We start from the raw sequence: 12,689 nt of genomic DNA, 5'->3' as shown, positions 1-12,689 counted from the left end.
CAAATGAATTTAATTGAAATTTCAAACTTGTCAAGCAGCTACCGCCCGCTATCACACTCATTCCCCATGATACACTGAAGAAAATGTGGATACTTTGTAAGGTAGATGTTTGCGAAAAATATCGATATAAAAGGAACACATTTTTAGCATAGGTTAACCTATAACTGTTGTTGAAATGGTAATATCCAAAATGTATTTTCTATTCACAATGAAAAAATACGTTTTAAATCAATAAACAAATCTCCACAAAATCTATGATAGCAATTTCAAGTTTTTTGGAATAATCCAAAATCAAAAAACTATTTTTCCCTGTGCTGTAGCCTGACGAAATGAGACAACGGAAAATGCATTGGCTGAAATGGTGGGAGTGAGTCAGGGGGTTTTTTGGAGTCCAGCATGAAAAGCCGCATCCCCCGGCCAACCAGCCAGGGCAGTCAAGTGCTGCGAAATGTGAAAAAGTAAATAAGTTTTCGCCGGCGTTGCACTTTTAATGTTTTCCTGGCAACATCTGGCCAAGACTTCCACAGCCCACCTCCAACTTATTCCACCCAGCAGAAGTGTCATCCAGTGTACGTAACTTTTTAAAAGAAAAGTTTCCCATTCGCCGAGACTTGTCGTCTTTTTCTTTGGCTTCTTTCTACTTTTCTGATTTTCCACCCCTACCTTTCATTGCAGTTAGTCCTTTATTTTTCTTAAGTAGCTAGCCCAAAAAAATTGGTGGTACTTTGTGTACAATTTGTTGAGTTATTTAATACTTTTTGCTGGCAAAGAAAGGGACGACTTTTATGACATTTTAATGTCAACCGATAAGGAATTACGTGGGTTATCGATCAATTTTGACTGAAGCTAGCGTAAGCTGAATAACAAGTTGAAAAGTTGCTTGGGTTATGCTATATCTTTTTTAATCATCCGCTGACTAACTTTGTTAGAAAATTATATTTAACATCTTCTTCAAATACTAAACAAACATTTTCTGGGATAACAAAATTTGTACGGCATTCTTAACCATTTATCATAGAATTACTTGTAAATTAAATTACAATTTTAATTTTAATAGTTTGGCAAAAGCTGGTAAAATTAGTGAAACCATACAATTTATTTAACAATTCAATACAATTTTACAACATATACATTTTTGATTGGCATATCTCATTACAAATATTCGATCGAATGAAGGGAAATTGTTAAGAACTTCACACACGTGCTGGCTTGACAAATTGGCCGAGCTCAATTTATTGTTATTAGATTTCGCCTAGGCAACATTTGGCGACCCTAATGGTTCGTACATTGGCACAACATGTGTCACATCCAGATCTATTAGCCCATTCAGTTCACAATTTTGAAGAGAAAGAGGACCAACATCTGGAAGCATTTAAGTGTTAATTTTATAACTTTTGCTCAACAAACTGTGCTTCCATTAGATGAGCCAAGAATGAAAACTACCACAAGCCATTGCAGGATGTTTTCGCAGGCCAGGAGGCCAAAGGACGGCATGACGACCGGCAAAGGAGGAATTTACATTTTCAATTTAAATTTGAATTTCAATTTTAATTGAGATGAAATAGACCAAATGAAGCAGAACTCTTTTCCCCTTGTATTGTATTATGCACACAACTTTCTATCTTGGCGATTTTCACTTCAGCCTTAACCCAATTATGCTCAAATTACTAAGCGCAACGGACGCTCATGGGTTAAATGCGGTGGCGTTGCCCCGGGCTAAACGGTAAAAAAGGTGGAATGAGAGTTCCCTGCAACGAGTCCTACAAGTTCAATTTACAGCTGTCGCAACTTTTGGCGTTGAGTGCACTTAAACAGGACAGAGAACCCAAACCAGACTTTTTTATCGGGGTTGGTTCTCCGTTCCCAATGCAAATGAGTGTATGCATTACCGAAATATATTATTTTTTGGGGTTAGACCCTTATTTTTGTAATGGTTCGTTGTTAATGATGCTTGTTTTGCAAATGGAGAAGCATCGTCTCGTTTTCCGTTCGCTAAGAGCTCTCCAATATATTCGCATTGCTCATTTGAACACTGAATTATTATCGACCAGAAGAAATGAGTTTATAAAATTCGGAGAAAAAATAAATATAACTGTACTTTTACGAATAGAAAATATTAACGGACAATGTAACTACTTAATCCATAATCAATTTTGTTTAATATAAAGTTGTGAAATTTAAATGAAAAATGTCATACTTTTATTTTTCATTTTATCAGATGCGATTAAAAAAGGCATAAAACCTCCAGGGTAGATGCTAATATAATCGTAAAAATGAAATTCAACTCCGAACGGACCGAGCTGAAAACGTTGAAAAAACGGGCAAAAGGATTTTTCATAATTCGCACAACCCATAATTTATAATATCAATAAAATGGGGAAAATCGCGGACTAAAAATAATAACCAAGTATAAAACAAACGCCATGAAAATTGTATGCAAATATAGGGGAAATCCCAAAAAATATGCATCCATTTATATAAATGTAAATATCTACATATACATATATACAAAAATAAGTGGATGCAAAAAAAAATTGCAAACATTGAATTTTTAATTGCTGGAAATTTGTGTTCTCTGGTTTTTATGGTTTTATCGCCAAGTTCTGTATGTCTGCTCGTGTTTGTGTTGGTGCATTTGCGTTTATTTATTTTCAACCTTTTTATCGCAGTTTCGTCACATTCACCCAACGCCACCCCCATCAGCCATTCAAATTATTAACTGCTTTTCACTCGAATTCAATTTTTTCATCATTTTTATCCGTTGCACGGAAAATTTATACGTATTTGCTATTTTCATGATAACAGCTAAATTGTTCACGTTAAACATTCCATAAACATAAAAATAAAGAATTTTAATGTACAATTTAGCATGCATTTTTTATGAACTGTTCGTAGTCTATGAATCAAAAGTATGTAAACAGTAATCAGACTAACAACATTTTTTATACCTGACCAAAAACGTGATGATAGTTTTTTCGAAAGCTTTTACTGTATTTTGTAAAATTAAAATCATAAATCACAAATATTAGCAAATAGTTATCAATAATAAATACATCTTATTTAATACTATTAAAGCTTAATAATCAATCAAGCCATGTAAAACTTAATAAATAAATAATTAAAAAGGAAACGGAAAATTAAAAGAACTAACATATAAACAAATTGTAATTTCCAATCGATGTGGTCTCCACTGTGATTCCAATTCCCTTGCCTTTCCCCTTTTTCCATTGCCTATGCAATTTGTCAAATTAATTTAGTATTGTGAATGCTATTGAGTTTAATTAGCAATTCTATGGATATAGATATTTTATAGAACCTTTACGAGCTATTTGTTTTAAATTTAACTAAATGCAAGTACATTTGCAAATGTGTATCCTATTGACTTTATGCTTTTCTGATAACATAACAAAGGAAGTTACTAAATCATACTATAAGCCACTAAAAACAAATTACACTGCTAAAAAGTCTGCATACAAATAACTGAGTAGACGATGCCTTTAATTTTTGTAATTTACCGGCAGTAAAGTATGCCATAAAGTCATAAACAAAGAATATTGTGAAATAATTTTCCATGGCTTGTAATTCTTCGGAAGCGCACTGATATAATTCAATAGGTTCATTAAAAAGAATGCCATAAAAAAACTATAGCCGCTTTTGTTGTTTACTTTTTTTTTGCAATTAACTTTACACACGCGACTGGCCATTGAAAAGTGTTGACGGAAGGGGAAAGGGGTGGGATTAGGGCGTAGGGACAATCACTTTAACGGAAAAAACTTTAATAATAATTTAATTAACAAATTAATTATATATTCATGGTTATTATTACACAAGTGATTTTAGATTAAGTGGAAATTTTAATTGGGATTTTATTGTCTTATTTTACAAATTCCATATTGAACGCGCAATGAATTTGTATGCGGGCAAGAATAAAATGTTAAATGTATAATGTGGTAAATTTAAATGAATATAATTAGAATACATGGGTTAATGATCCTACTTCAATTTATTTTTGTTAAAATTTTCGCATCATTTGCATAACTTTTTGTCAAAAAATATTTGTCGAAAAACGAATAAAATATTAATTCATACAAAATTATGCTACTTAAACCATTTTTGACTTATATTTTTACACGAAAGTCAAATGACATTTTCCCAACGTCAAAAAAATCCAATAACTCAATTTCGAATTTCCTTTTTTTTGGATTTAATTAAGCGAAATCCATTTGTCCCTGCCAACCCCCGTTTTGCCCAAATCTTCGATAGGTGTGGCCGAGATAGCAGCTCGACTCGAGTGTCAATGATACCGTCATTAAATCAATCATTTTGGTCAGCCAGCCACTTGCGGTCTTAATTTGGTCAACACGCCAGGCGACGAATATTTTACTTTTTTCTCTGCGTAGTTGTTTGTTTTTCGCTTTTTCTCTGTCCTTTTATTTATTAGTGTTTATTTTGCTTTCTTGTTTACCTAATATTCTTTGACTATTTTGCTCCGCACACATTTTTAGCCGAGCTGACAAGGAAAAATGATTATAATTAAATAAACGATACAGGCACAAGGACGAGATTATTTTCCAAAATTTCTTGTTTTAGTAAATAACAATATACGAAAGTTGTCAAACTTTAATAAAAAAATGTTCAAGATTAAAAAAAATCTGTTTCTTGTCATTTTATTCGTACAAATTAGTTCCCCAGAAAGTATGCATTCATAATTAGATAAGAAATGTCAATAAATAATCCTGCCAATTCGAACACAATTTGTAAGATACACTTAGGGTTTTTTCTCTTTAAAAGTAAATAAATCATGTTTCGAACGTAATTGGTAAAAATAAAAAAAAAAATTTAAGAAAATAGGGCATGTAGAGAGAAATAGCTAAACTAGTATTTGAAACTCGTGTATCTTGATTAGTACAAAACGCCCACAGGGCAACTCTGAATAAAAACGAAACAAATTTAGTTTTTTCCTTTTTATTCCTTTTTAGACGGTTTGCGTGTGTTGTTTGCTATAAATTCTGGTAAAAGCAACTGAAACTGCACTGCGTATTAGTCAGATTACAGCAGCAGCAAGATAGAAAAAACATCACCAGATACAAAATGCATGGGGACAAGAGAGCAAGATTTAGGCCGTAAAATAATTAATGAATTTATTGAAATTTATTAGCATAAGCACTGTGAGGACCGTTGTTGGTTGGAATATCTAAAAAAAGTATCTCATGGATGCGAAGTTTTATTTTTTTGTAGCTGTTATTGCCAACATGCAGTCTGGCCGAGATGAAATCGTAGAAATTGAATAGAATTGGTTCAGGGCGGGGGCAAATGGCAAACGATATGCGTATCAATGGATAACAAAAAAGGGAAAAATGTATCGGCAGACAACAACAAAAACCAGAGCATTCACAGACAACTTATACAAATAGCAAACATGGGTAAAGAAAAAAAAGGACAAGAGATACCAAAACACCCAACTAAGAACCAGTTAGATAGTCGAGGAGAAGGGGAACCTACTACAGTCAGTGATGATTATTTTGCGACGGCTATTAACCAGCCAAATAAGATTTATTTTTAAATACAAAAAATTACTACAAGGGCATATACGGAATTAAATTCATTAATTCCGAGCTTTTCAAACCAGGAAAAATATTTTTCTCAAAATTAGTTACTTTAAAACTTTTGGCAAACATTATATATTTTAGCTAATACTTTTTAAATTAACAAACATTTAATAATATTCAATCACAAAATATATATTGATAATATTTTGGCTAAACAAATATTTTGAATTAGCAAGCATTGATGGCTGAAATTTGATAAACTATGTAAATTAAATTAATTAAATAAATCTCATAATTTCTAGTCATTTTTAACATTTTGCAGGCCAACTCAATTTAGATTTCCCGGTTAACCTATCTAGTCTCTTCATCCAATTTCTCCAGTAGTGATAACTTACTGCACGACTTTGGCTTTGCTATTTTTTATTCGATGAAGAGATGTGGATTTTAGCCTCCCACTGGGCTCAGCACCCGCACATTTAACTGAAATGTAACTTTTCCTTCCGAGGCGCTGTTGTTGTTGCGCCTTTCCTTGGGTCTTTCTTTCTATATTTGTGTATCTTAAACGCGTTTCGTTGTATCTACTTAAGGCAGCTTAAATATTTGTGTAACATAATACAAAACATACGGGCTTCTTTGGTTATACTTAGATACATAGCTTAGATACATGGCTAGGAAAATGTGAAATGGTTTTGGGGTGGGGGACGCTAAAAGCTAGAAGTCCACAGTCAGCTAAACCACAGACTAAGTCGAACAACTATTGCACAATGGGAAGCAAAAAAGAATTGTTGAAAAATTAGAGATATTTAATCATCCCAGAACAATTAAATTAAGAAAAATAATTTATCTGAAATATAAATTCTATCTCATACTTTATCAGATACACGAATGTTCTATGCCTTCAAATATTTTTTCATTTCCATAAAAAAGGGCATCAAATTACCATAAGTTGTTCAAGTAACATTTTAAGATACGAATATCTTTAGAATGTTAGATTCTGAGGGAATAAAACTCAAGAAATAAAATCCCATAAAGCTAATCACATGGGATTAGCGTTAAATTCTTGAATATGCAAGCGATTAAAAGATTAAAGCTTTTAAAAGCGATGACGAGGACCATTTCTTCAAAAAAAAATGTATTGCTCAACAAGAGGAAAACCGAGGGGAAAAATGATAGGAGAAGAACAGATTACAACTGTGAAAAGTAGTAATTCAGACATAAAGACGAGTAAAGGAGAACCGAGTTTCCCGGTTGGAAACATTTATTTCTATTCGTGTGTCGATGAGTAGGCGCCTAAGTGATTGAGCGTACAGAAGATAGTCGATAAAGAGACTACAAAAAAAATTAACTGTGTACCAAAAATTGTTAAAAATTTAAACATAATCTAAACCTAGTTCTATGATATTGGATCAAAATGCTTCTATATTATTTTAAAAAAATTCTAAAGGGTACCTTTTTTAGAAATTAAATTATAATTTCAAATGGAAATTTATGGTGGTTACACTCATGTAAACAAACCACATTTTCGTCAATGCTCGTTATCTTTACTTCGTGGTCTCTCTTCTTGTGGTATTTACTGTAGCCGTATCTTAAGTGTTCGGTACGCTTTTGTTTCTTCCCGACTCCAATCATCTGCTCCACTGTGCGGGTATCAGCGTGCTTTGTTTACATTCCAAATGGAAATTGCTCTGTTTTGTATCTCTGTCTGAGCTCCGGTATCTCCTGCTGTGTGTCCTAGGGTATCTGTCTGCAAAATGCATTTCAACCATTTTCGGTTCTTCCTAATGAGTCTCACTCTATAGCCGTTCCATTCGCACAACTGCAGTCGTGTGTGGCGTACGCAAATATCGAAACGACTTTACTTTACCCCTTCCAAGATCTGGTCGTCCTTATCCTAGAACGTGGCGAAGGGACAATACGTGCGCTAAATATAGATTTTGCCTGGCAGGACTGTTGTACACCACTTAACCCAAGAACAAAGCAAAAAGACCAATGTCAACGTCACATTTGAAATGCTCGTGCACTGAGTGTCTAGTATCTAAATTACACCTGCTCATTTTCCAGTAAATAAACAATTCTATTTCTAGGTAATAAATACTCCTAATCCATTTTGAGGCTACAACATTCCATAAGTTGAGGCTAAAGCCTACTTTATGTTAAAATATTTACATAAAGTAGTCTCCTCTTCAAATTAGTTAATTTTTTAACAAGATATATGCCATTTTCTTTAAATGTTTTCCACTATAAATCTTATTAAATCAAAAAATTTACGTCTAAGGCCTAGTACTCACTTCAACCGAAAAGCCTACGAAATGAAAATCTCCATACAATGTTTTGATCACGAAATTTTCCGCCTGTCATTTTTGTATAGAAATTTTCGTTTCGTTGCCTTTTTGATTGAAGTGAGTACTAGGCTTAATATGCAAAGAATCAATTTGGGAATTTGTACTTTGAAATACAAATATTTTGAGTCCACATTTATAATATGGGTGCTTCTTGAAAATGTTCTTAGAAACATTCGTTAAAGAGGTTCAAAATCCCATTAAAATATTGGTTTTTGAAATGGAAAAAACACATATGAACGAATTCAAAACTCACCTTCCATATAGTGTCCAGTAAAATGGAGTTTATGAACTGGATCTTTTCTTAAAGTTGAAACTCTATGGACGTTTGGATCCAAAATGCTTTGAAGACTCAGAAATTTAGTTGTCCCAGCAATTCCTGTTTGTTGGTCTTTTGCTGACGTCGGTTGATTGATACAGTTGTTGCTGTTGTTATTTTCTTGATTGCGATATTATCGATTTGCACACACAGACAGGTGAATTGGAATTTTTTGATTCGCACCGATCGCTTGTCGTACTTAAACAAATTATAGACACTTACACGAGACAACACCGAAGAACACAAATTTTTTATATTTACTTTATACGCAGATTAATGCCAGCGGACGACGATGAATAATAAGGATAACAGCAAGAACAACAACAACGATGCACGACGACGACGACAAATATTGTACATATGTACAGAGGATATAAAGGCTCACGCACACAGAGACAGAAATACGCGTGCGATTAACGGTTAGTCGGATATATAAACGGGTGGCGGGGGGCGGGTCGGCGCAGGAGTCGAATTAACGCGACGGCGATTAGAGTAATCCGTTAACGTTACCGGCTTTTTATGCGGTAAGTAGACTATGGATGCGTTTTCTGAGCATATTTTCCTTGGTTTTTTCTTTCGGTACTATATTTGCCTTTATTCACTTTGTTTTTGGCTTAAATACTGTAGGAATGGGAAAGAGAAACTGGATTAGATTTCCGTTCTAAATCAAAGGTTAGGACCGCAACTAATCTTTGATATAAATTTCAGGTATTGGACAATATTTGAGAGATTAACTATAGTTCTGCAAATCAGTGGCAGTATTTTTAGATATTTATCGACAAAATTTGTAAGTTTGCTAAGTTCTAAATATAAAGTTTATTCATTATGCACCTTCAAAACGTCTAAGTAAACGAGAATCTATATATCTATCTACAGAATTTTTAAATAACATTAATTAGTTTTTTTTTTGTTTTTATCTTTAATATTGCGCTTCAAATAGCTGTTTTCCAATTATTTTCTTATAAAAGTTCCAATGTAAATCTTAATTTTTACTTTTTCTGCTTATTAATTTCTTATTATGACAACAGTAGTTTAGTTCTTTTTTTTCGGTTGGCAACGCGCTGCGGACAAAGGACAACGACTGCAGAGAGATGCGAATGGGGAGCACAAGGCAGAGGCGGAAAACATTATGCGGGGGGTGTGTGTAGTGTGAGCAAGAGGGGAGAGAGCCAGGGCTCTGAGAGCAGCTGCTCTCATTCTCTCTGAGTCGGTGTGTGGCCAATTTGAAACGCCGCGAGAATGAAATGCAGCGAAACGAATGGTGAGAACAAAACGTGGCCAGGAAAATAGAGAAATAAACAAAATATAAAAAAGGATAATCCAGCCAGGGACGGGTGGGACAGGAGGCAGCGAGAGAGCGCGAGAGTACCGTTCCATTGCCAAAACGTACACAAAACAGAATACAAATGCCTCGCTCTCCCTCTAGCGCGCTCGCCCTCTCGCTCGCACCCGCAGGATGGGTGCGCGCCAGGCGAAAAATCAATGAAAAATATGTGGAAAAATTGCCGAAATTGTATATTTTTTGGATTAGCTTAGTTGCGGCTTAAACTTTTTATGTAGCACGGATTTTGCGTTTTTGGTTTTCTTATTTTCCATAATATTCCATATTTGTTGTGATTGCAATTTGCAATTGGCCAATTTTCGGCTTTATTATTGTTACACACTCGCACTCAAACTGGCACATGTTTCTAAATTGATCAATTACCCATTAATTAATTAATGTACACAGTGGACAAATAACTTTTCACAATCGCGCGACAAATACGTTTCGGTGCTGGAATTTGTTTATCAATCCGGAAGATACAGACGTATCTTCTTTGCTGAACCTCCGAAAAATTTACTTTTTAAAAATTTCTTGGAAAACAATATTTTTACAGAAACAAATGTCGGATTTTGAAATATTTTTCCCGGCGTTTTATCCAATATTGTTGTTTTTCAGATATTTTTTGATATTTTTCTACCGGAGAGCTACGCGCTGCAGCAGCGCGGGCGTTAAATTTTCGAATGAGAAGAGAATTCAGTTGGAGAACCGCGGATGGCACTTTCTCTGGCGCTAGTGCATTTTCCTGGCGTTAGTGCGTTTTCTGCTGGATTTATCTCGCTCTCTTCGCTCTCTTTATAATTGCTAAGAGTATTCTCTTAACTGTTAAGTTAATGTATGTTAGCTCTTAACAGTTGAACAACATGCAAATTGGTTTTTTACAAAATATCTTTTGTTTTACAAAACTAATTTCTATTTCGAAATTTCAGAAAAAAAAAACCATTTTCTGCATAAAAATCTCTAACTACTATCTGAAAATATGTCTTTACTTCCTGCCCTATTCGCACTAAAATAAACTAAGATTAAAGCATTTATGGAAAGCAGTCCTAAAAACGAATTTCTCAAAACAGAACTTTAGAATATATTTTAAAAAAAATTATAAATAATAAAAGGTTTAATAAAAGTATCGTAAGTGTTGGTAAAAATAAAATAATAAACCTACGATTTTGGTGTTTCAATTGGAAAAAATGAAAGAGAATATTTTAAGTAGGTAAAAGGCTCTCTTTATCTTTCTCTCATCTTTCTCTCTGTTGACTAATACTCCCTCTCGGTGAAGTCGCCCCCGTTTAGTTCTCAATCTCTTCTCAATCTCTTTTTCCCCGAAAAGTAAACCATTAGTTTAAATGAACTTTTAAACATTGTAATACAAACAATATTTTAAAACTTTTTAAAAACGGTATCAAAAAAATCGTCAAGTTTAAAACAGAAACAGTTAATAGGAAAGTCCATGAAGAGAGGCCCACTTCAATCGTTCCGCTCTCAGTGGGCGCGGGTGAGACTGCGCGTGTCAAGGGCGTTTGTGTACGAATATTTTATGGCAACGAACTCTGGACAGCACGTGCTGCAAAAACATAAACAAATAAATAAACACTAAAATTGATCCAAACAATTTTTATCCGCCAAAAATAAGCATTTTACAGCCTAACCAACAGTTATTTAGGCTTGTAAAGTCTTTGAAAGTAAATTAAAGTCGTAAAGGTCGTTCGAATTGTACCGGTTTCCAATATTGTACCCAAATAAAACCTGACAACTCTTCTATTTGCGCTCTCTTAAAAATCGCGCTCTCTGTTTTTGCCGGCCGTTTATATGTATTGCTTTATTTATAATTTACAATTGTATTAATTCACTCGCACAAGCTCTGATTGTTATTTATTCTATGAGAGTTTTTATTTTAATAATATTTTATTTTGCCCAACATATTGTTTAATTAGTTCAAAGATATACCGCAAATAACCAACACGAATGTTTTGTTGTAGAAACACACACAATGATAACTAGTCGATTGGCGTTGCCAGTGGGGATTTTTACAACCAGCATTGCCAGATAATGCAAGACAGAACTGTAAAATCAAAGACTTTGAATTTTACATACTCTTTTTTTTAATCCCTGTTACTAAGTACTGTATTTTTCCCAGAAGAGCCCGCATCAACGATAACACCATTGCTCATGGTTTAGAATTTTATTCTGGCGATAAAAGTTACGCATTATTATGTATTTAATAAATACATGAAAACTATTTATGTATAAATATACTTTTTCTATAAAAAAAATATGAAAAGTTGATATTCCATTAAAAACGTTAAAAATTATAGTTAAAGCCTCAAGGATAAAAGTCATTAAAGTTAAACATTTAAAAAAAAAAAATGTTTTTACATCTCTCCCCGACGGGGAATTGAACCCCGGTCTCCCGCGTGACAGGCGGGGATACTAACCACTATACTATCGAGGATGTTGGTTGCCGCTCGTCAAATCACCACTTTGGTTCAGGGCATTGGTATTTGTGTATATAATTATATTCCCAAAACTAGAAAACCTCCATGGAGACTTTCAGTTAAGGAAGGTTTTGTTACGGATGATCAGCAGTACTTATTTAACATTGATTTAAAATTCGAAATACATTTTACGCACCACTATTTTAGAAATCTAAAAAAAAATTACAAAAGGTTGGGATGCTTAAATATCTTTCCATAGCCACTATATATTCAAATGAAATCTACAATCCTTCATCTAAATTTAAATTAAAAAAAATAAAAAATGATTTTACATCTCTCCCCGACGGGGAATTGAACCCCGGTCTCCCGCGTGACAGGCGGGGATACTAACCACTATACTATCGAGGATGTTGAATGCCGTCTGCCAAATCACCGTTTTGATTCTGCTCATTGGCTTTCGCGGAACGAACGGAAATGAAACAAACGTTCAGTGCCCGTTGGCTCAAAAAGCGAGTTTGACGCACTTGGGTCAACATCCTCGATAGTATAGTGGTTAGTATCCCCGCCTGTCACGCGGGAGACCGGGGTTCAATTCCCCGTCGGGGAGAGATGTAAAATCATTTTTTATTTTTTTAATTGCCAAATGTCCAAGACTTCAGAATTTTAGAACTATAGAATTTTAGGGCTTTACTTGACTTGAAAGAATTTTGTATTAAACAGTTCTTATTT

The 12,689-nt window shown here is 34.1% G+C and overlaps 1 protein-coding gene and 3 non-coding genes across 6 annotated transcripts in view; 1 reads left to right on the top strand and 3 right to left on the bottom strand.

Annotated features, from left to right (window-relative positions):
• The window catches only part of Sema1a (semaphorin 1a), a 146,790-nt gene extending 136,575 nt beyond the window's left edge, over positions 1 to 10,215 (bottom strand). For 2 of the 3 annotated variants that reach the window (XM_044393617.2, XM_070211397.1), the window contains exons 1-2: positions 9,913 to 10,214; positions 8,145 to 8,828 (exon numbers count right to left, since the gene is read on the bottom strand). The gene's annotated coding sequence lies outside the window, so the exon portion shown is untranslated. Of the gene's footprint in view, positions 1 to 8,144; positions 8,829 to 9,912 lie in introns of all 3 variants that reach the window. The other variant, XR_011417462.1, reaches the window with a different exon arrangement.
• A 1,690-nt stretch (positions 10,216 to 11,905) lies between these two features.
• TRNAD-GUC (transfer RNA aspartic acid (anticodon GUC)) lies at positions 11,906 to 11,977 on the bottom strand. Its single transcript has one exon. It is a non-coding gene; the product is annotated as a tRNA-Asp (tRNA).
• Positions 11,978 to 12,296: 319 nt separating this feature from the next.
• TRNAD-GUC (transfer RNA aspartic acid (anticodon GUC)) lies at positions 12,297 to 12,368 on the bottom strand. The gene has a single exon. It is a non-coding gene; the product is annotated as a tRNA-Asp (tRNA).
• A 127-nt stretch (positions 12,369 to 12,495) lies between these two features.
• TRNAD-GUC (transfer RNA aspartic acid (anticodon GUC)) lies at positions 12,496 to 12,567 on the top strand. Its single transcript has one exon. It is a non-coding gene; the product is annotated as a tRNA-Asp (tRNA).
• Positions 12,568 to 12,689: the final 122 nt, after the last annotated feature.

Source organism: Drosophila takahashii, chromosome 2L (genome assembly GCF_030179915.1).
Source record: "Drosophila takahashii strain IR98-3 E-12201 chromosome 2L, DtakHiC1v2, whole genome shotgun sequence".
Lineage (NCBI taxonomy): Eukaryota > Metazoa > Arthropoda > Insecta > Diptera > Drosophilidae > Drosophila > Drosophila takahashii.
The sequence above is the reverse complement of the archived record's forward strand: the minus strand, read 5'-3'. Positions and strand labels throughout refer to the sequence as shown.